At 50.5% G+C, this 21,995-nt stretch overlaps 1 protein-coding gene across 4 annotated transcripts in view; it reads right to left on the bottom strand.

Moving 5' to 3' along the window:
* The window catches only part of Lingo1 (leucine rich repeat and Ig domain containing 1), a 180,135-nt gene that overhangs the window by 44,845 nt on the left and 113,295 nt on the right, over window positions 1-21,995 (bottom strand). The window contains exons 4-5 of one of the 4 annotated variants that reach the window (XM_031343639.1): window positions 21,106-21,267; window positions 9,373-9,458 (exon numbers count right to left, since the gene is read on the bottom strand). The exons of 1 other annotated variant lie outside the window; for it this stretch is intronic. The gene's annotated coding sequence lies outside the window, so the exon portion shown is untranslated. The remainder of the gene's footprint in view (window positions 1-9,372; window positions 9,459-21,105; window positions 21,268-21,995) is intronic. 2 more of the 4 variants (XM_031343640.1, XM_031343641.1) reach the window with 2 other exon arrangements.

Genomic DNA, 21,995 nt, shown 5'->3' with positions numbered 1-21,995 from the left:
CAAACCTGGGGCATCTGAGGTATGATAAAGGCCTTGTTCCCAGAGTGTACAGCATTCTGGGGTGTGAGCACTCTGGAAAATGTGGCTTTCTGTTGCCACCAACCTGGTGGCTGACTGAGGACTGAATGAGTACCTGTTTTAGGACTGCCTCCATGTTGCGGGCTGGGGTGCACCCTCTCACCCTGGAGCTCTGCATACGCAAACATATTCCTAGATAGATTGATTTGGGGGCAGAGGCAGGCAGAGGCTCCTGAGAGATCTTGGAACCTGCACAGTCTGGTTCCTGTGGCCACCGCTTAGCTCTGCCATCCCCAGTAGCTAACATGACTTAGCACCTCAGTTTCCCCATCTGTAAAGCATAAATGGTGAGTAGGGGAATCAAATGATTGCAAAAGCTGGTCCCAAAGGGGGCTCATGCAGTGAAGAGCTTTCCTTGTAAGCATAAAGCCCGAGCTGGGTCAATAGAACACATAAAAAGGAAGCTGAAAATGATGGCTCTCACTTGGAATCCTATGTGCTAAGGATGTAAAGACAGGCAGATCCTTTGCAGCTCAATGGCTGGCCAGACTAACTTACTTGGGAACGTCAGGACAGTGAGAGATTGTCTCCAAAATAAATAGACAGAACTGTGGAACAATACCTAATGCTGTCCTCTGGATTCCACATGTGTGTAGACACATATGTCTCTACATGCATACACACACACACACAGACACACACACAGAGAGAGAGAGAGAGAGAGAGAGAGAGAGAGAGAGAGAGAGAGAGAGAGAGAGAGAAACTATTGACCTGCACTGTTATTTTGTTTTAATACTGGCCTAGGCGTCAAGCCCTGGATAGGCTACAGCTAGTGGCAAGCAAGACGCAAAGGCGGGCTGCTATGTGAGTAACTCAACCCGTCTGGTAGTGGCTGGCTTGGCTTCCTCTGCTCATGGGACTGAAGGCTCTAGTCATCTGGATAGTGGTGTATGGAGGCAAACAGTACCATGATGGAAGGTTGCCCACCAAGCTCTCTCTGTGTAGGAAGAAGAGCAGAAACCTGAGGTGGATGGCCACAAAGCTGCAGGTCTGGGAGCATGCATGCCCACAGTGAGCCATGCCTGCCTTTCTGAGGAAGGGATGCAAAAAGCCTAAGTGAAGCCAGCTCACGAGAAGGGAGGCCACCTTCCCTGTGTTAAGGACAGAGGCTGAGTCGACATTCTGTCACCTCTAGCAATCCAAGAGGGCTTTGATAGAGTCTCTGGGGCTACAGGAGCCCCATCAGAACAGCTAGAACTTGTCCAGAACTGTGGAAGCTGCTTTTTAGGCCAAGCCATCCTGGAAGGATGGAGATGAGCGGGGTAAATGTTCCAGGAATGGGCAGGACGGTGGGGGCTCGGGTAAGCTGTGCTAAGGGGCCACACATGTCTGTTGGAAGAGAGAGTAGAAGAGCAGAGTGGAGAAGAGGGCTTGACTTTTTTCAGGTCAGTCCCCTCACTTCTCCTCCCTGCTTCAGCCCTCTGTTAGTGTGCCAGTGTGACATTAACAGCTGACATTCATAAGCCACAGCTCCTCTTCTTGTCTGCCAGACCAGGCTCAGCTAGGAAGAATTGCTAATTACAGCCACGATGAAGAGATATCAATGAGAATGGCAACGCCCTGGTACCTGCCTGTTTGAGATGAAGAGATGGATGTGGCCATCTCTCCAGGACATGGTGAGTGGGAGGAGGGAGGAGAGCTGGCTCTGGGAAGGTAGCATCCTTTAGCGTGGGTCATCTATTTCCCAGGCAAGGTCTTTTCTACCAAGGGCCCAGAGCTGGATCTTCCCCAGCCCCCATTCATCAGAACGTCAGGCCTGTCTCTGCCTGTCTAGGTCTCAGTGTTACCTTCTACCATATGGGTAAAATAATTCTAGTCCTGCTTGGTAAGTGTAAAGGAAGAAGTGAATGAGGTATGAGAGCCAAGTGGGGAAGGGAGTGATCCATGAGCTAATGTAGGAGGCTTATGGACTAGGGCTACAGGAGTTGGAGCAAGACCACCAACAAAGGGACAGGCATGTCCCAATTTAATGAACTCTCAGAAGAAAATACCATTAACACCCTCAATCAAGTACTAAACTGTGATCACGGTTAAACAGACACTGACAGGCCCCGCATCAGCGGTAATCTGCGACCCCAGAGCCAGGGAGGTGTGAGGGCTTTCAAGACTTCCAGGCCATACACAAACCCGGACCAGACTCCACGGCAGGGCTAGCCCTTTGCTTGAGGGAACCTGAGAATGCCACATGTAGGGTCAGAAAAATGGGCTCACTGAGAAGCTTCCGAGGTGGCCAAAAGCAAGCATGGGAAACATACATGCTGGATAGTCACATATGAACCAGCATGATCAGGGGTACATACTCTGTCATACATGAACATGTACAGACAAAAAAGAGGCAAATGCACAGATACACACATTCAAAAACATTCCCCAAACACAGGGAGACACATATATATGATATGGTTAGATGCCCAACACACACAAACACACACACACACACACACACACACACACACACACACACAGAGCGTCTGAAGTTTCAAGCTGGGCTCTCACTGGCCCTTGAGACCCTCTCTGCTTAGAAGGAAATAAGAAGCCCTATGCTGCCTCTGGGTGCACATGGCCTCTTTAGCCCTGGCCAAGCCAAGCAGCAGTGACTAGGCTGGCTGGGAGGTGAAGCCCAGTGTGGCCTGAATATTTCACAGGAGATTTTCCTTCACAGAAAATCCCTTTTTCGCCTCTGTGCATGTCAGGGTATAATTACCCATTAAGTGGCAGAGCAGAAACCTGGGTGTCGGCACTGCCCCTGGCTCTGCAGAGCCCTGGGAGCTCCTAGCCAGGCCTGTCCCAGCTCTCACCCAGCAGAGAGGAGAAGGCTGTGTGTCATCTTGGGACATGGCGTATACTAGTTTAGAATCACCCCAGTCCTGGGTTCTCAGACTGCCAGTTACCAAGTGAGAAAGGGATGAAGCTAACCACTGAGCTTCCATTTCTTTCCAGTCACTATCTATTTCCTGGAAACATGACAGGGGATATACAGTGAGACAGAAGGCACTGAAAGAAGGGAGACACTGAGGCTAGGCCCGGTGAGCCTGATCCTGCCCTCAGAAACTCACTTCCTCCCTCCCCAAGCCCTAGAAAATGTTCCTAGGGATGAAGTTCAGCCCAGGTAGATCCCCTCCAGAATGTCCTCTAGTACCACTGAAGTCAAGGCCTCACACAGCAGGGGTGACAGTGCCTAAGAGCCTGTATCCAATGCATCCAAACTAAACATGGTTCTGACCAGCAACCCCACAGTTTAGAACAGGCTCGGGAGACTCAACGGAAAGCTGGGCACACAAGTTCTCAACAGCATTATCCACAACGGCTCTGAAGTAAAGGCTACTCAAATGTCCTTGAGTGACCAGATAAACAAATGTGGCACACCTGGTGAACTATTATGCAGCCGTGATAATGAATGGGGCAGTGGGACACAGCCCAGCTTAGAGGAGCATGAAACAGTGATGCCGAGGACCAGGGTTCCTGTGACTCCTGCTTGAAGCCAGAGTGGGTCAGTGGTTGCCAGGGCTGAACCTAGAGGGCAATGGGGAGGCACTGCTCATAGGTATATGATCTCTTTGGAGGTGATTAAAACACACTGGAATTAGTGACCATGGTTTCACAATCCTGTGTATATCCTAAAAACTATTTCAATATAGCAGCTTTTGTGGTATATGAATTATGTCTCACTTAAAAAAAAAACACATTGCTTAAAATGGAACAAAATGTACACACACGGGGCCTCTAATGCTTTGCCTCTTGCTTACACAATTGTCTCCCTCCCAGGCATGGAAGTAGAGCCCAAGCCCAGTCATGTTCCTAGGATTGCCCACCCAGGGCAGGCACTGGACTGGAACAGTGACCACACCAAGACATAGTCATGTAACCTTCAGGCTGGCATCAGCCCACAGATGTGACCCATGAGACTTGTGGGTGTTTAGCTCATGCCCTAAAGTCAGATGGCAGTCTGGAGGCAACACTAGGAAGAAAAGCCAGGCCTTGTGTGACCCAGACTGTCACAGTGTTGACAGAGGGGCAACTCTGCCATTGTTCCCTGCGCTGTGGCCCTCCAGATTCCCAGAGCCTCCGCATAAAGTCTGCTTGCTAACCTGGCCCCTCTTCCTATCATAGGTGAGTGCCACCCAGTCCCTTCTGCCCTTCCATTCATACAGACTTCCTGTGAACTCTTGCTCAGCTCTGCTCTCTGGTATCAGGCATTTTCTCCCTGCCAGGAGTCTCTATCGACTCCTGCCCCTCCCTCAGGATGTCCTCCCTGAGCACATGCAGCACTTTTGGGAACTTGAGTGCACCTGGCAATGGGCTGACCCAGGACCTGCCAGGCCTCCAGCTAGAAGCATGAGAGCTAGCTGGTGACTCGGGGCCTGGTTACCATCAAGGACCAGGCAGGTGGCAGGGAATGGGGTGTTGGTGAAGAGGTTGCTTTTAGTCCCAGGGTCCCAGCAAGACTAAGCCAGAGTCTAACACAATAACAACAGTTTGGTGTCTGTTACTTTTACATATATGATGGCCACCTACAGACACAGATCTGTCATGAACAGAGAGGTAAGAGGAGGAGAGAAATCCCTTCTTCTGTCCCCTTCCCAGAGCAAACTGGCAATAGCAACAGCGTTAGACAATTGTACCCCCGGGGCTATCATAGTTAGTGAACCCTGATTTTGTGTATACCTTGAACCTTGAACCTAACTCTGGTGGCAAACTGAACCTTAACCCTCCAGGCAGGGTAGGTGGACTGGCCCTCAGAGAACTGGAGGAGATTCCAGATGGCTCACTCTCTCTCCTCCCCCTCTGCAGGGTTGGATGACAGATCTGAACTGTGGGTGTTGGAGATGGGTCTCAGCTGAGTGACTGCTGACAGCTGGGCCCAGGGTGGATCATGAGTGGCTGGTTTTCTGACCTTCCAGAGACCAGACACACACCAGGCATCCTGGTACTTGCCTGTAGCAGGTGCCTAATGCCAGTTCCCTCGCTGAGCCCCACCCCAGGCTTATTGGAGCTGTTGCTCCCCTCCCCCACCTTCCCTCCTGTGGTCCAATCACCTTCCTCTCCCTACAGAGCCAGGGGAAGCTATGAACTGCCAGCTGCACTCCCCAGCCTTTCTTAACCCAGATACACCTCGCCAGGCGCCACTCAGTACCCTCCGCTGGCTGCCAGCTAGCCCCTCAGAGGTGTTAACTGATAATGAAGATGTTAGCTGTAAGCTGAAGTGCGGTTCCCTGCCAGGAGTATTTTGGTCTTTCCGGGTTGGTTTTGGAAATGGGAAAACCTTCCCGACCCAGCCAAATGGCAGGCAGGGATGCAGGGGATGGGGAGGGTGTGTAGGGTACAGTTGGTGCTGGAGCCTTCCACCTCTCTGAGAGGAACAGAATATAGGTCTTCTAGTTTTAGAAGCACCCCAAGAAGGTGATCCCATTAGCTGAGGTATGAAGCACCTCTGAGCCTCAGTCTCCTTGTGTGCCGATGAAAAAACAGCAGAGCAGCCTCACAATACTGTGTTGCCAAATGACCTCAGCGGAGCTAAGGGTGAGTGGTGGGCACAGAGGGGCAAGCTCCTTGGCCCCTGACTCCCTTCTCCCCTTTCTGTCCTATCAGCCTCCCCAGTCCTTGCTCCTCATAGTGTCCCCACCAACCACTGAGTCAACTGTCCCAATTTCCAAAGTCTCTTCCTAGGCAAAGGTCAATGGGATGGTGGCAGGATGGACACGAGGGGACCCCGGGTGACATCAGAGGCTGAAGACCAGAGCTCGGGAGGAAAGCGCCTTCCCCACAGACCAGCCTCCTGTTGTGGTCTGAATGAAGAGTGTCCCCCATATGCTGAACATGGTTTCAGGAAGTGGTGCAGTTTGGTGCCTCACCCTCCGGAGAAGCAGCCCTTATTGGGTGAAAACCACTGGGGTGAGCTTTCAGGGTCATAGCCTCATCCCACTTCCTTTCCCTCTGTTTCCTGTGAGTGATTGACCTGTGAGCCCTCACTTCCTGTTCCCGTTGACATGCTGGGCCTCTCTGTTGTCATGGTGTCCCAAGATTTTGGATTCTTCCTCGGGAACCATAAACCCACATAAACCCCTCCTTCTGTAAGTTGTTTGTGGTCACGTTGCTTATCACAGCAACAGAGAGGTCATTACTACAGATCCCTACCCACAAATCACACACTTGAGATACACTAGGGGTTTAAATATAGTTAAAATCTTATAAACAACTAGAAGCGTATAGGGTGATTAAAACAAAACAAAACAAAACAAAACAAAACAAAAGCAGAAACCTTTGGGGAAAACAGTGACCTGTTAGACTGTAGGAAAATGTTGAACTTTCGAGGGATTAAAATAAACCATAAATTAAATGAAAAAGAAAGCACGCAAGAAACAATCCATGAAAAACTATTTGCAACGCAAACCTAAGAGTGGTGTTCTGTAAACTCTGCTCTCACCCATCAGTAAGACTCAGCTCACTGCCTCTGCCTGTTCCCCAGCCACTGACAGGGTCTCAGTGAGTCAGCCCATCTGACCACACTTCGAACACATCTCCCCTTTGACCTCCAGAAGAACACAGCTGGGCAAGCATCCTTTGCTCACGCCCTCAGTTTCCTTTCTGCTCCCAGCCTCTAGCCAGCAGAGGTCTCAGGTGAGTCCTGGGTTTCTCATCTGTCTTTGCTCACTCCTGTTCAGCGCTCATTTAATCTCAAGGCATTAAATCCGACCTTTAAGCTGAAGACCAGAAATCTGACTCTAGCTCAAAACTGTCCCCAGAGCTACAGCCCCGTCCCTCTGCAAACCCCACAGTTCCCACGAAGCTCTGTTGGTGTCACACCCTTTACACATGTCCATGGTCAAGGCTGGAGCACAGGTGTACCCCTCGGGCCCCTATGCTTGGCTAGGGCTCTCCTGTCCCACATCACTTGGAAATTAAATAAAACGAAGTTGAAGGGCCATCTAGTTTCATTTTTGCTCTGGGCTTCATACATAGTGTAGCCTCTTCTTTCCACAGCTGGATCCCTTCCCTACCACTGCCCTCTTCCACTCTGGCTTCACATTGAGCATCCCTCATCTTAAATTCCCAAACCCCAGACTCCTGAACTGCTGACATGACACCACAAGGAGAGAAGTCTGTGTGGTGGGCCTGGAGATGTAGAGTATCTGTCTGGCTGCACAAAGCCTTGAACTTAATCCCCAGCACCACACAAATCAGGAACAGTGATACATGCCTGTAATCCTAGCACTCGGGAGGTGGAAGCAGGAAGATCAAGTCCTGATATTATCTAGGCTACCAACATATGTATTTCTGTGCACATGTATGTGCAGTATCCTGGAGTCCAGAAGAGGGCATCAGCTCCTTCTCGAATTAGAGTTATAAATGGTCGGGAGCCACTATGTGGGTTCTGAGAATCAAACCCAGGTCCTCTGGAAGAGCAACCAATGTGCTTAAGCCACAAGCCTCCTCTCTCCTGCATGCCCCCCCCATCCCCACTGCTCCCCACCCTGGCACTCTTGTACATGTTATCTTTCATGTTCCCATCTGGTTTTCCGCCATGAAGGCATAACCTCCATGGAGAAGGTGTTTAGGTCAATTCAGTTCACTGCCATGTTCCTAACTAAACCGGCGTTCAACACAAGCAAGGCGCCTGACAAATATCTACTGATGGATGAACATGGATGGGGAGAGAGAAATGGGCAGAAAGCCTGAGTGGGGCCAACTCACCAGCAGACTCAGAAATGGCCAATAGATGCATGTACTGTATCATTAGCTACTAGAAAAACAAAGTGAAATCATTTTCTCCTATCAGATTGGCAGGGATGTACGTGGATGCTAGTGACAGGAAGGACAGCCTTGGGCGGTCTGTGGGAGTGTGAGGCAGCCCGACCTTCCCAAAGTGGATCTGGTTGCACAGAACAGATCGAATGTGCAAATATGCACATTCTCTGACTTAGGTAGAGCACTTCCAAAAACATTTTGAAGGTCTCACAGTACAAATGTACACAGACGAACAAACCCAGAGGTTCCTTGAGTGAGGTTTATAAATAGCCAAATGCGGGAAACCACCTAAATGGCCCCGACAGGATTAATAATTGATGAAGAATTTACAGACCATCTACACAATGGATGTGAAGGGAAGAGTCGCATGGATAAACCTGGGGGGTCCACATGTTTGGCAAAATACTGTAATGGAGTCATATACCTAGTATATGCATTTTTGTTTTTAAAATATGTTTGTAAGCACAAGGAAAAAGGTCCAGAAGGACAAATATCAAATGTGGTTGGCTGGTCCCTGGGAGGAAAGGCTCCAGTGCATGCTTTAATTACCCAGGTAGGCAGCTGGGTAGGAGACATACTACTTTAATACTGGGAAGATGTCTCCATCTAGGATAAGAACATCCTGTGCCTCCCCATGTATAGAAGGATGCAGACGGCCCTTCCAAGGCCCTGTAGCCATGCCCTGTCTCATCCCTGTGGCCTCTCTCCTCCATCTCACACCTCAGACACTCTGAGCTCTTTCTATTCCTGATTCCCTTCACAGCTCCTCGCCTGCCCGTCTCACAGCTCTGTTCACAGGCACACAGGCCCAGCTCTCCTCGCCCCATGACCTCCTCAGCCTAGCTCTGCTGGTAAAAACCAGTAGGAGACTTGCCTTTCTTCTCCTTTTGGTTTTTCAAGACATGGTCTCTTTGTGTAGCCTTGGCTGTCCTGGAACTCTCTATAAACTAGGCTGGCCTTAAACTCATAGAGATCCATGTGCCTCTGCTTCCCAAGTGCTGGGATTAAAGGCGTGTGCTACCACCTCCAGGCCAAGAGTCCTGTTGCACTCTTCAGGACCAGGACTACAATCCCAGCCTCAGAGCTCTGCCCTGGGGGGGGGGGCAGTTTTGTGGCCTAAGCTTCAAGCTGGCCAGAGCAGGGAACAAATGGTACAGATGGGCCATACCTGGGACTGAGAAAACCCTCCCATCCAGAAAGAAGCCCTTCTGAGAACTGGGAACTTCCAGGTAAGAGAGCTGTCAGGTGGCTGTGGTACCAAGCATTTGAAAGCCAGAGTGATAGCAGAGGAGTGCTAGCACTGGAGGAGCCGAGCCTCCAGTGGTAGGGCACTTGGAACGTATGCCCATATGCACGTATGCACGGCATCTAGATCCAGGGACCCAGGCTGGTACTCTCTGAACAAGCACCTGATGTAGGGACTTTGATCTCTAGAGTGGGCATCCTTCCATGGCATAGGTTCAGTCACTGAGTGCTGTCTTGGTCAGGACCCTCCTCCTCACACAGAGGACAACATAGGCCCGGTGAATTGCTTCAATCTCTCCCTACCTGGGTCAGATGGCACAGGGAGCCAAGCAGAGGGGCTGCCAAAGGCCTGGAGCACAGCAGCCTTTGGGACTCAGTCTCAGCATGCACTGTGGGGGAATAACAGGAAGGTTAGTGTTACAGAGATGCGCTTCCAGCAACCATGAGTGGGTGGCCCTGGACAGATCTCACTGCCTAGCCCACAGGACTTCATGCTGCACAGTAGAGGCCTATGGGCACCAGCCTGAATCCTCATTCCCTAGCCCACTCAAGTACAAATACAAATACCTATGAATGACCATAACCTAGGAGCACAGACTCCCTGTCCAGCCCTCTCTTCCCTCCCAGTCTCTCTCAGTGTTGCATGGGTCCGCCCACCTCGGCTTTATTGTCAAAACAGCACACGAAAGGACAGCCCATTCTCATGCTACCCACCAAGTCTATCTCCTGCCTGCTGGAAGCTTCACTAGTTTAACTTCAGTCCTTAGCACCCAGGATGCCTGGCTTCTAGTCCACCATCTCATGACCCTAACAGTGAGGCTCACTGCTGGCCACCAGTTCTCCTACCTGGGCCTGTGGGCCTGTGGAACTATGGGACTCACCTTCCCATGCTGTGTGGTACCCCTCCCCTCGTAATCATGGCCCCAGCATTGCTTCCTTTCCTCCCCTCTCAGGATATCACATTGTACCTTGGTCACTCCATCTATCCCTCAGTGGTACCCAGAGCATGGCCCTCAGGCTCTGTCCTCCTCCCTCAGTCCAGGATGCCTCAATGCCTCTACTTAACTCCTCCTCACCTGGGTCTCAGTCCAAGGTACCACCTCCAAGGGCCCCTGCCCACAGATCGAGGAGGGTGTGGGGGCCTCCACGACATACCGCTCTCTGTCACATGTATGTCACCTGTCCCTGTTTCAACAGTTTCATAGACTGCTATCTCTCATGCACAGTAATGGAGGCATAACTAATGTGCAGTTCAGCTCACCCTTTCTAGTGCACGGTTCTGTGAGTCTTGACTACTGTAAACAGGCACACAGCTATCACCACAGTCAAGGGAGACAACAGTTCTATCCCAAGTCTCTATGGGCTGTCCTTCCATTACCAATGTCTCCCTAACTTCTGGCAGCTATTGACCCATTTCTGTCCCTGTAGTTTCTTTCTCTCCAGAGTCTATGAAGAGAAATCTATGTGGAGCCTCCTGTCTGGTTCTATTCACTTAACACGATGTGTTTGAGATTCATCTGTGTTGTCTTATGTCAGAATCTCTGCCTTTCTACGGCTGAGTAGTATTCCATTATTTATCCACTCACCAGTTAAAGAGCGCTTGTGCTGTTAACCAGTTTTTGTAGACTTAATGCCACCATAAATATTCAGATGGGTTTTTGCATGAGTGAAGCTGTTTCTCTTGGCAAGCCCCTTAGCAGAAACATTGTGAGCCTGTGTGGTAAGCTTTCTTTGTAAGAAACCGCCATGTTTTTGGCCAAAGTGGCTGTACTGTCTTGCATTCCCATGAGCAAACTTTGAGTATTCCAGTTTCTCTGAGTCCTTTCCAACACTCATACTGTCAGTTTGTTAAGGCATCAGAGTAGCAATGGTGTAGTGGTGTCTTACTGGCGGTGTGCTTTGTCCTCCTGCCACCCCCACATGCTGGCTGTGACTGGCTTCTGTGCCTTGCTCATTCTCTACACCAACCTTATAGGAAACTCTCTTTTTAGCTTACTTATTTTATTTCATGTGTGAGTATTTACCTACATGTATATTGTGCATCATGTGTGTTCCTGGTGTCCACAGAGGTCGGAAGAGGGAATCAGATCTCCTGGATCTGGAGTTACAGGTGGTCATGAGTCTCTGCGTATGCTGGGAATCAAACCTGGGCCCTCTGTAAGAGCAGCCAGTGCTCTGAACCTCTGAACCATCTCTCCAGCCCTTAATTTATTTACCCATTTGTGTCCCATCTATCCTATCAGTATCTGGTGCTGGGTGGTGCTGGTGGTAGTGGAAGCTGACACCCACAGAGCCCTGTCTAGCACTTTACAGATACTAGCTCATTTAAGCCTCACAACCACGCCAAGACAGATGCTGTCAATAGTTCCACTTGATTTGTTTCTTTAGTGGTGTACCCAAAATGTAGTCTGGGTCCCTGAACATGTTAGACAAGCCCTTTACACTGAAATGTACCCCCCCACACACACACACACTCCAGTATTCTAATTCTGCAAAGGAGAAAAAAAAGAGAGAGAGGCACAGAGAAGGAATCAGTCCATGGTTACAGATGCCAAGAGGCAAAGGTGAGTTTTCATCCTGGTGTTCAGGAGTCAGACTCCATTGTCCTAATCAGGACATTACATGAACCACAACAGCCATGTAATAGACTCTAGGCAGGATGAACAAACAGGAAGCCACAGTCTTGGCCTTGGTTGTTCTGACTGACCTTGGGAGCAAAGTGTCTCTCCACTGAAAGCATATGCTCTCTGCCCTCTGTAGTCCTCTGGACTGTGGGAGAGGCTTAGGCCAATGGGCTATGAGTAGAAGCAATGAGTCACCCCTACCACCCCAAACCCCCAATCCCCCACACCCCCACTGGGCACAGTGACTGGCGTCCCAGTGGGGAAGCAAGAACAAGGTGAGGTAGAGCTTCTGGAGGGACTCCCTGAGTGGCTGGGTGCACGTAAGCCCCCACCCTTACCCCTAACCCCAGCACTTGCTTCTCAGCAACCGGGCGGGGGGTGGGGTGGGCAGTAAGCATGAGGCCCTGAGCTGCCAAGTTTCCAAGGTCCTTACTGATGTAACAGGCCCTGGAGCCATGTGAGAGACAGCAACTTGGCCTCCCAGCATGGATTTCTGGAAGGCAGAACTAGGCCCCTCTGGAGCGGCTAAATAACTGAGGTTTTGGGGAGACTACCACAGTTTCCAGCTGTGGGGTTTCTTTCCACAGAGGGGCTCCCAGTGGGGGTATCCCCACATGGAGAAGGGAGGTAGGAGCTGAGGCAAGGTGACACCGCCTTAACCATTGAGAGCCTACGGGGGCCTGAACTTGCCTTTAAAAAGGCCGGGGCACCCTGAGAGTGGCTAGCCAGCCTTGGGGACTGGGGCCAGTTCTCAGAAAGACTCAGGACCCCAACTCAGTTGCCCAGAATGGATCATCGGGGGAAAAGGAGAAACCCACAGGGCTTTGGTACTGCTAACTTAATTGTAGGCTTCTATTTCAAACTCATTGGCGCTTTACTTGGCAATTATCACTTTAGATGCTGTGTGCTCCTATGGGAGCACAGAACAGGGAGAAGAGGTAGTCTGCCTACCCATGATAACATGCGGACTGGTGGCACTCGCTGAGGGAGAGGTCTTAAAGTTTATATATGCCCCGGCCCCTTCTCGATTTTCCTAAGAAGCGAGACAGAGTGCAGTGGAATACCCCCTCCTCAAAATAGCAGGTGCCACCTGGCTCCTTCTACGCTGTTAGAAAGGCTTTCTAGGTCAACTCAGCTCCTCATGTGACTGGGTACTGATCTCTGTGCATGCATGCCTCTGCTCCACAGCCCTGCCTTGCTATGAACTCCACTGTGGCATCATTTGTAAAGCACCCTACAGGATTCAGGATTTGCTTCCCCTGGAGCAAAGCGCAGGTTGAGCGGGACCCCGAGGGCCTGGGGACAGGGCTTCCTGAAGGAAGCCTCTCAGAGGCTGTGGAGTGATGGCTTCTGCTGGGTGTGGCCATTCAGGGAGGACCAAATGGCATCCCACCATCTTTTAATCCTGACCTTTTAATCCTTAAAATTTATTTTCTTATGTGTATGTGTATGGGTGTTTTGTTTGTGTGTATGTCTATATACTGCATACATGACATGCCCTAAGAGGCCGCAGGAGGGTGCTGGATTCCTTGGACCTGGAGTTACAGACGTTGTGAGCTGCCACGTGGGAGCCAGGAACTCAGGTCTGAGACTGGAGCTCTTTTTTTTTTTTCTTTTTTTCTTTTTTTGGTTTTTTTTGAGACAGGGTTTTTTTCTGTATAGCCCTGGCTGTCCTGGAACTCACTCTGTAGATCAGGTTGTCCTCGAACTCAGAAATCCACCTGCCTCTGCTTCCCAAGTGCTGGGATTAAAGGCGTGCGCCACCACCTCCCAGCTTGAGACTGGTGCTCTTAACCACTAAGTTATCTCTCCAGTCCAGCATCCCATCCTGTTTTTTGCCTGGAAAGTGGACACACCAGCAGCAGCAATGACCACTCTTTTCTTCTTGAGGCTTCCCTTATTTGATTGGAAAATCCAAAAATTCTCCCAGCCTTGAGAACTCTGGAATTGAAACACCTGGAAGCCAGGCCAAGAACACAGGATCCCCTCAGGCGGTGTGGGTGGGGAGCTGTGCCCTGGATTAGCCACTATCCTGCTAAGGATGGTGAGAAGGGTTCTTCCTGGAGTCAGGTTTCAAGAGTAGCAGCCAGACTGGGTCACCTCAGACACCGAGCAGCTGAGCACGCTCAGGAAGTAGGGGCCTTCACCTTGGACTTGGGTTCTTGGAGACTGGGCCATGACAGATGAATGGATAGGAGGAAACGGCCAGCCAGAGGCCTCAAGAGAAGCCCCAGAGGCCACCCTAACTTCTCTCCTGTGATCTTTTTCCTGACAGCTTGGGCTTTAATTCACAGTCTGGCAAGGGTTTGAGACCAAAAGCAGAGGACAAAGGTTCAAAGGCAAAAAACGCTGACCAAGATTCCTAGGGGGACTGAGAAGCAGAGGAATGAGGTCGGTGGTGGAGGGGTTGTGGAGGGACAGGAGGAGGCAAAGGCAGTGCCAACACAAAGGCAAAGTCACCATTGCCAGAACCGTCATTGTCACCACCGTCATCGCCACTACAGATACACCAATGAGCCCCCGTGTGAAGTGCACTGACTCACACTGCCCACATACACCCAAGGAGGTGGGTACTGTGATCGTACCACTCTCAGGATGGAGCATAGGACAAAAAGATGAAATGTCTCAGAAGAACAGGGCCACACATCAAACGCAGCTCCGTAATTGTTCTTCAGAGTCCCCAGTGACTCCACTTGGTCACATTAGAAATGAGCAAGAGAGCACAGTAGGAATTCTGGATGGGGGAGGTTGGGTCAGAGTTACCTAAAAAAAAAAAACCAAAAACTTCTTTGCACCATTTAGTAGCTCTATGACCCTCAGTGAGTAACATAATGTCTTTGCATCTGGTTCCTTATGGAAAACAGTTTCCTATGGTAATAGGGGAGAGAGGGGAGAGGGGAGGGGAAAAAGGGAGAGGAGAGGAGACATAGAGGTAGACAGATGGGTAGAGAGAGACAGACAGACAGACAGAGAGACAGACAGAGAAACAGAGAGGTGATACATATACTCCACATAAGTAAACACTCTTTCCAACTAGGCCATAGTATAGGTGCGACATTATCCAGAACCTCTGGCATATACATGAAGGATACATATGTGTACATGCATGTACTCTTATGTATGAGCCCTGCAGAAGTGAGCACATACACACCATATACCTTTCCCTCCCTAGTCCTATCCCCTACTGAGAGTGGTAGGGGTACACAGGCCACTTAGCCTCCAGGTGGAACACCATGCTAGCCCTCTTTCTCTCCCACCATCACACCCGGTCACCATGGCCCCTCAGTAACAACCTCTCCATGCCCCATCCCATCTCCCACTGTCTTGTCTGGCACAATGGCCCCAGTTGCAGTTGAAGGACCGTGCCAGTCACACCTTGTCCCTGCTCCTCTGAGAAAGTCTTATAGGAAGCCTCTCCAAGGCAGGCGTGTGCCTCAGAGGCCCAGAGAACCCTGACAGACTCAACTAAATAAAGATGTAAGGCTGCTACATGGCCAAAGATGCCATAAACAGAGATAAAAAGACAAACGGCTGGCTAGGGAGAATATTTCCAATGCAAGCAACAGACGAAAGTTTGACCATTCCTAATGTGCTAAAAGCTCCTTTATATCAATAAGAAAAAGGCAAAAAGAGAAGAAAGATGGGCAAAGGATCTGAACAGCCAAGTAACAGAGGAAGAAGCACTCGCGGCCAATAACCACATGAAAGGATGGCCTCGTTGGGAAGGCACAAAGTGAGCGCAGGAACCAGAGCAAGGCGGTTTTCTAGATTGGCAAAAATTAACAAGAGCGACTGTGCTGGGGTAGAAGGTGTTGGGGCAGCCACTCCCCTCACCGAGGACTGGCAGAGGCTGGTCTTATCTTTCAGAAGAGCAATGGAGCTGTCAAAACAACATCTGCACCCCCTTCCTGCAACGCTACCCTAGAAATCCATCCTACATAAATGCCTACCTGTGCCAGCCAGATGCATGCACGAGGATATTCACGGAAGCATTGTTTCTCAGAAGTGAAGGATTGGAGGCAACCTAAACAGCTATCAATGGGGGACTGGTTACATAAATTACACTGTGTCTGAACAATGGAATATTAGGCAACAATTAAAAAGAACACCATAGACCTGTGCTGTGATGTTGACAGATGCCCCCCCCACACACACACACACTGGTAAGTGACAAGTGGGGCTTGCAGAATGACATGTAGATATGATTCCACTTCTTTCCTAAAGTATCACACAGTAAATATGTTTATAAAGGCACAGGAAAAGTTCTAGGAGATACACCTGATCACAGCAGAGAGGTGTCGGCAGAAGAGGCTGTGAGGCAAGTGGGGCTTGCTCATGTGAGGACGCTCCTATGTGGGTACAGCTCTTTGCTTTTCCCTTGGCATGTCCCCTCCTACCTGTGCGCCTTGACTAGCCCCCTTTCATGCTGCTCCTTTGTCCCTATCTTCAGAAACCTTTCCCAAGTGTCATCCCCCAAACTCCTTCATGGGGCATTGCAACAATAGCAGTGGTGGAGGGCCTATGTCCTGAGTGCATGGTAGGCCTGAACTGTACCGAACCACCCCTCCATGTTGCAGTAGGAGGCCTGCCATTGCCTCTTTAACAGAAGAGGAAACCCAGGCACAGAAAGGTTGCAGGATCTGCTCATAATCACACAGCCAGGATTAAAAAAACAGGTAAGGGAATCCAGACATGACTCTGTGTAGCCTTTCACCTGTCTCAGCAGCCCAGGCAGAGACCCATTGATCCCGGGCCTGTTGTGCCTGAACATTTAAGACTTGTCTGAGAGCCCCTGATGCCATTATCTTGATCCTTCCCCCACAGGTGGGCATGGTGGGAAGATGTGCAAGGAAGAAGCCAGCAGCCACTCCAGAAATCACAGGATGGGGAGGGATTGAATCTTGTGATGTAGCCCCCATGAAAGATGTTCCTGAGCCAGGACAGAAAAGAAGCCATGAACACAAGAGAACAGGATGATGGGTGTGTAGGAGACCTCAGCTTCCTCTTGTGTACCTACTGTGTGGCAGGCTCAGGGGATGACTAGACTAGGACACCAGTAAAAATGATATCTTCCACTCCCCATGTCACTGGTATGTCAGAAGAGAATGCCCAAGAGCCCAAGAGGTAGGCAGTCAATAGCTGTGAGACAGTGCCCACAGGAAGTGCCTGGCACTGTGCCCGACATCAGGGGCCACGAAGGAGACATCTGGGCCCAGTCTGGAAGGCTGCTGGGGTGCAGGTGAATGGGGAGAGGCATGCAAGACCTTAGGGAAGAAACCCTGCTTCTGGTTGGAGGACAGCGAGGGTGGAAAGTCATGGGGATATGGCAGGGGTGCTAGGGACCCTTGGAGAGGAGTGGTGGCGACAAACTCTGGCAAGGAAGGGAGTGGATTGATGGAGCGTCTGAGCAGACTGGTCTCTGAGGATCCAGGGCCTTGACTTCACATCCATGGACCTGGCTTCCCAGGCTGCAGACGACTAAAACAGACAGTTGATGGTGGATGGGCCATCAGGACACTCATCTTGCTGGGGTGCCTGCTCTGTAGAGTGTGCTTGGGTAAGCACATGTCCTCCAAGGCCCCCACCCCAGGGAAAATGTGAAGTGTTTATTTAGGGAGGGACTCAAGATCATGTGATCTCAGATGCCTTCTCGAGGTATGACCCTGGGGACAAAGCCAGTGACCTTGAGCAGGTTCATTCACCTCTCTTAGTTTCCCATTTCTCAGATGAGTAGCTCCTGGAATCCTAAATGTTCAAAGATGGGCATAGATGAGAGAAATGGGGGTGAGAGGATCCAGAGGGGTAGGATCTGGGAGACAGAGGAAATACAAGATAGGGACAGAAGGCCATCCCACCCCCACTCCTGCTCTGGCTTGCACCATGCTCTGAGGTATAGTCAGATAGTTTCCCATCCATCCCTGCCCAGCTGAGGGTCCCCTCACTTGTCCAGGCCAAAGGTCTAGTGGTTCAGACTCTCTGACTGACTCCCTAGGTTCTGCTGGTGCCCACTCATGTCCACTCTGGGTAAGAGGAGGACACCTGAGCCCATGCTCTCAGAGTGAATGTACTCCAGTGTGCAAGCCTGGAGGCCACAGGCCTAGCACATACCAGTTTGGCCTGGCTATCCACATGAACATCACCATACAGAACCCTACTTGTCCCCAAGTCTTCTAGGAAAGGAACACACACACACACACACACACACACACACAGACACACACAAACATGGTTTCTTAGTAAGGTGCCACTACCAGCCCAATGCCCAGCACACCGGCAGCCCTCCCCTCAGTGAGAGGACCTTGGGTCACTTCACAGCTAGTCCTGAGGAAGAGCCATTTACCCAGGGACCCCAGCCTCTCCTGGGTGCCTTCCTCTTCCTCTCCTTGCTGTCCCCACCTCCAGCCCTCCACTTCCCACCTGCTCCAAGCCAACACTCTAAACAAAGATCCATGGATCACCCCAGCCCCAAGGCCGCCCCCACCTCAGCTCTGATCACTCAAAGCTGTTGTTCCTGGGGGTTTTTTTCCACCTCCCCCACCAGCCCTGTGGGCAGGGACCATGTCTGATTCATCTAGGCCGTTCTGAGCAGGGTCTGGCACGGGAGTCCTGCCCACAGGCAGCAGAGCTGGCAGTGCAGATGGACAAACAGGGCCACTCAGTCCTCCCACCCCAGCACCTGCCCCTCTGCTGGAAGATGTACCACAGCCCTTGGCATACATGAGGCTGGAGCCAGCACAGTGAAAACAGAGTCCTTGGGCCTCCATGCCACTGCCTGGTGGTAATATACCCTGCCTCTGTCCTGGAACTAGTTTTCTGGCTAGGCCTATCCAGTGTCCAGTCCACACAACTAGTGTGGCATTTCCAAACCCCTCTGCCCCAACACAGCAAAAGTGGGTCCTGGAGACTACTTCCATGAAAACATAGCAAAGAGGGCCAACCTTCTGGAACAGATGCCCAGGCACAGAGTACTAAGGGTCACCAGGGCCACCCACTTAGCCTTATTCACTCTCCTATATATTAATCTACTTCCTCTGTTAGCACAGCTGCCTTAGCGCTAACCCAGGTCTGGCTGGACATGTAGGAGAAGGTGCCACTCCCATCACCTCTGCTATCAAGGTGCTGGGAATCCTCCTACTTTTTTTTTTTCTTCATCTGCTTTGCTGTCTCCCTTTTCTGAACCTCACATGGCTTTGAAGGTGGGGACCCCTGGTTACTCGGGCTTCAGATGACTCAGACCTGGCCCTCCCGGGCTCAGAAGCAAGCATTGCATGGATGGTGGGCCTAAGCAGGCATCACTTCTGAGGGCAGCTGGGCCAGGGCCAGGGATGCCACTGCCTTTTGCCCCTACTTACTTAGGCAGGTCTCCCACTGTGTACCAGTTGCTCTCAAGCACAGGGTCAAGTTGGCTTGCTGGCAAGACACACAGCTCTCATTTTAATTAATTAAAGAAAAATCTAATCACTGCATTAAACTTCTCATTACTCCACTTGAATACCCGTTAAGTAAATTTAATTACCAGAGGATTGGGTTTCCAGCCTCTTTCATTAGCTTCTGATAAGCCAGGGAGGGAGGAGATGACTGGGAGCAGAACAGTGCTTTTCTCAAGCCACAGAGTGCAGGGCGGGCACTGGACAGGGCCCCATGGGCAGGCTATGGTGTCTGTCTCCTTGAACATGAGCCTGGACCTGTGCCAGGGAGACCCTCTTCCCAGGCTGCCTCTGGGAATGTCAAGGGCTAGCAGTTATGGCTACAGTGCCTCCCTTTCAGCCCCTGTTAGTTAGCTGTGCCCTGTCTCTTTCCTAAAGAGTCTGGGGCTTCTGGGAACAATGTCAGCAGCACAGCTTAAAAATAAGAAATCAGGACAATGAAAAAAAAGGGGGGAGGCAAGAAAGCAAAAGTAGGAAAAGGTTTACTGAACAGTGGTGTCCTGAAGGCTTAGTAGAAAGAGCTACAAACCCTCTGAGCTTCCTAGTGGTCAAGGCAAACAAATCAGTATACTTTGGCACTGATACAGTAGCCAGTGGAGTGTTTATGAGGAAATCCATGCTGGGTATCTGTCCTTCTAAATGGAACACAGACCCTTGGAGATAATCACTGTCTAAAACAGCAAGGAGAGACTCCCTGGAAGTGAAGGGCCCAGAAGTGGTCCTTGGAACATAGACAAGAGTGGAGAACAAGGAAAGACATAAGGACAGGAACGAGAAGGACTTCTGGGGACCAGGTAGAGGGGACAGCATCCCCATCTCCCCTGGCTGGAGAGGTCTGCCACAACTAACTCATTACTCCCTTTCTCCAGAGAAATGCCTTTCAAATGGATACCCTTTGCTTGAGCAATCTTGGGCCCTGTGGATGGCCAGTGGCTGGCTAATGCAGAGTGGAGAGACTGGCTTTTTATCCAGGGACCATTCTGAATTATGCTGAAGGACTGACCATGGCCATGCTAGACCTCCACTTCTACCTCAGTCTCCCTATTCCCTCCCACTTCTCCAGAGACCCTGCCCTCTGCATACAAGTCCTTGGCTTAAGCCCAGTTTACAGGATCCTGACCAGCACCATCCCCCAGCAGATCATTCTAAGTTTGAAGAAAGCACAGATGTCTCAAATGTCCCCAAAATAGGGAAAGGAAGAGAACAAGGGCATCTTGAGCTCCTGCCAGATGCCAGGTGCCAGATGCCAGGTGCCAGGTGGCTCTCTTGGTGGCCCTGTCAGATGAGGAAACTAAACCCAGAGAAGAGGTGCAGAGATTTGTCTGAGGACCCACAATATGTTCATACCCATTTGGTCTGGCTTCAAACTGTCCTGTTGGGCAAATTCTGTCTGCATCTGTTATTTGTCTCTTTTAGTTGTAGAGTCTCTGCATTAAGGTTTCAAGATCTCTTTGAGAAACAACCTTTGCTCCATCACGGTTACCTGCCTAGAAAAGACCAGACCCTGTCCCCCAAGACCATCAGTGTCTTTAAGAACTCTGGGCCTAGTTGAAGGCACAGGATAGTCCAAATTCTGCCAACAAGGACCAATAGGTCAATTCTAGAACTCTATTTTGTTTTATCATGAAATCAGATGTTTTTCTTCAACCCCAGATTGAGTCTAGAAACACACTGGCCCAGGTTGTGTCAAACACCTTTAGGGGCACAGCCATTACCAAGAAAGAGGCATAAAGTACATGGACAGAAGCCAGAGTCTTTCACATTGTCTGAACCACTCAATCAAGCTTTGCTTGAAAGCCAACTTTACCACTAGATGCCACTGGCTACATGAGCTGATAACTTCATTTTATTGAAGCAGGGTTTCCCCAACCCCTACCTATGATTCTGATTAAAAAGTGTTTAAAAAGGTGTCCTTCCTCCTGCAGGACAGAGAACACTCAGATATCCCTAGAGCTGGGGAGAAGGGGCAATTGGGATGCACCTACCGTAACTGGTCCAATGCTTGGCTGAGCCTTGAAGCACAAGGAGCTCCTGTGACCAGGTGGGGACAGGAATCCACTCAAGGCTACTCAGGGCTGGACCGGTCAGAGCCCTGAGAGCTGTGCAGCCCACAGACTCAAAAGAACCAGGACATTGCCTTAGGATCCCTGGAAAAGAGAAGAAACAGGGGAGAGCTGTAGGGGTCTATGAGGGAGAGAGGGGCTGAGCAGAGATGGGAACCAGGGCAGCAATATTGGAATAACAGTGTAAATCTGAGGTGAGATCAGCCAGGCTTGCCTTTGCTTTCTAGGCTTGGCATCTTATTCCTACCCCTAGGTTCCCCTGGTGGCAGAAGGACTTCTGTACAAGAGCTCCTTTCTAAAGGGAGGGAGGGAGGAGCCAGAGTTCCTAGCACCCTCCCGCAATCAGAAGACCACAGGCTCTACACTATGCTACTGACCCATTCTTGGCCGGGGGCCACTCCCCACCTCACCTTCTCCAAGCAGAGATTCTGGCTGAGAGACAAAGTATAGCAACCATGTGAACAGACCCTTCCCGAGCTGCTAGCCTTTGGCAAGTCACCTCTTCAGGACTCTGTCTTCAAGCTCAGAGCTGTTCCATTTTGTCCTGGCCCTATAACAAGATCTGAAGACGGAGGCCCATAATCGTAGGGTCACAGCCCATTAGGACTTACTAGGCCCCAGGAAATATCTCCAGGTCTTCATGCCCAATGAGTTTCTGCATTGAGACCAAGAACCAAGGTTCTACATGTGTGTTGTAATGTTCAACATGGTGGCCACCAGCCACTCATACCTATAGATATGTGGATAGCAATGCAGATTGATTGGCATGTGTGTGTGTGTGTGTGTGTGTGTGTGTGTGTGTGTGTGTGTGT

The sequence above is a fragment of the Mastomys coucha genome, unplaced genomic scaffold, assembly GCF_008632895.1.
Source record: "Mastomys coucha isolate ucsf_1 unplaced genomic scaffold, UCSF_Mcou_1 pScaffold23, whole genome shotgun sequence".
NCBI lineage: Eukaryota > Metazoa > Chordata > Mammalia > Rodentia > Muridae > Mastomys > Mastomys coucha.
Note: the sequence above shows the minus strand (reverse complement) of the source record. Positions and strands in the feature narration are given on the sequence as shown.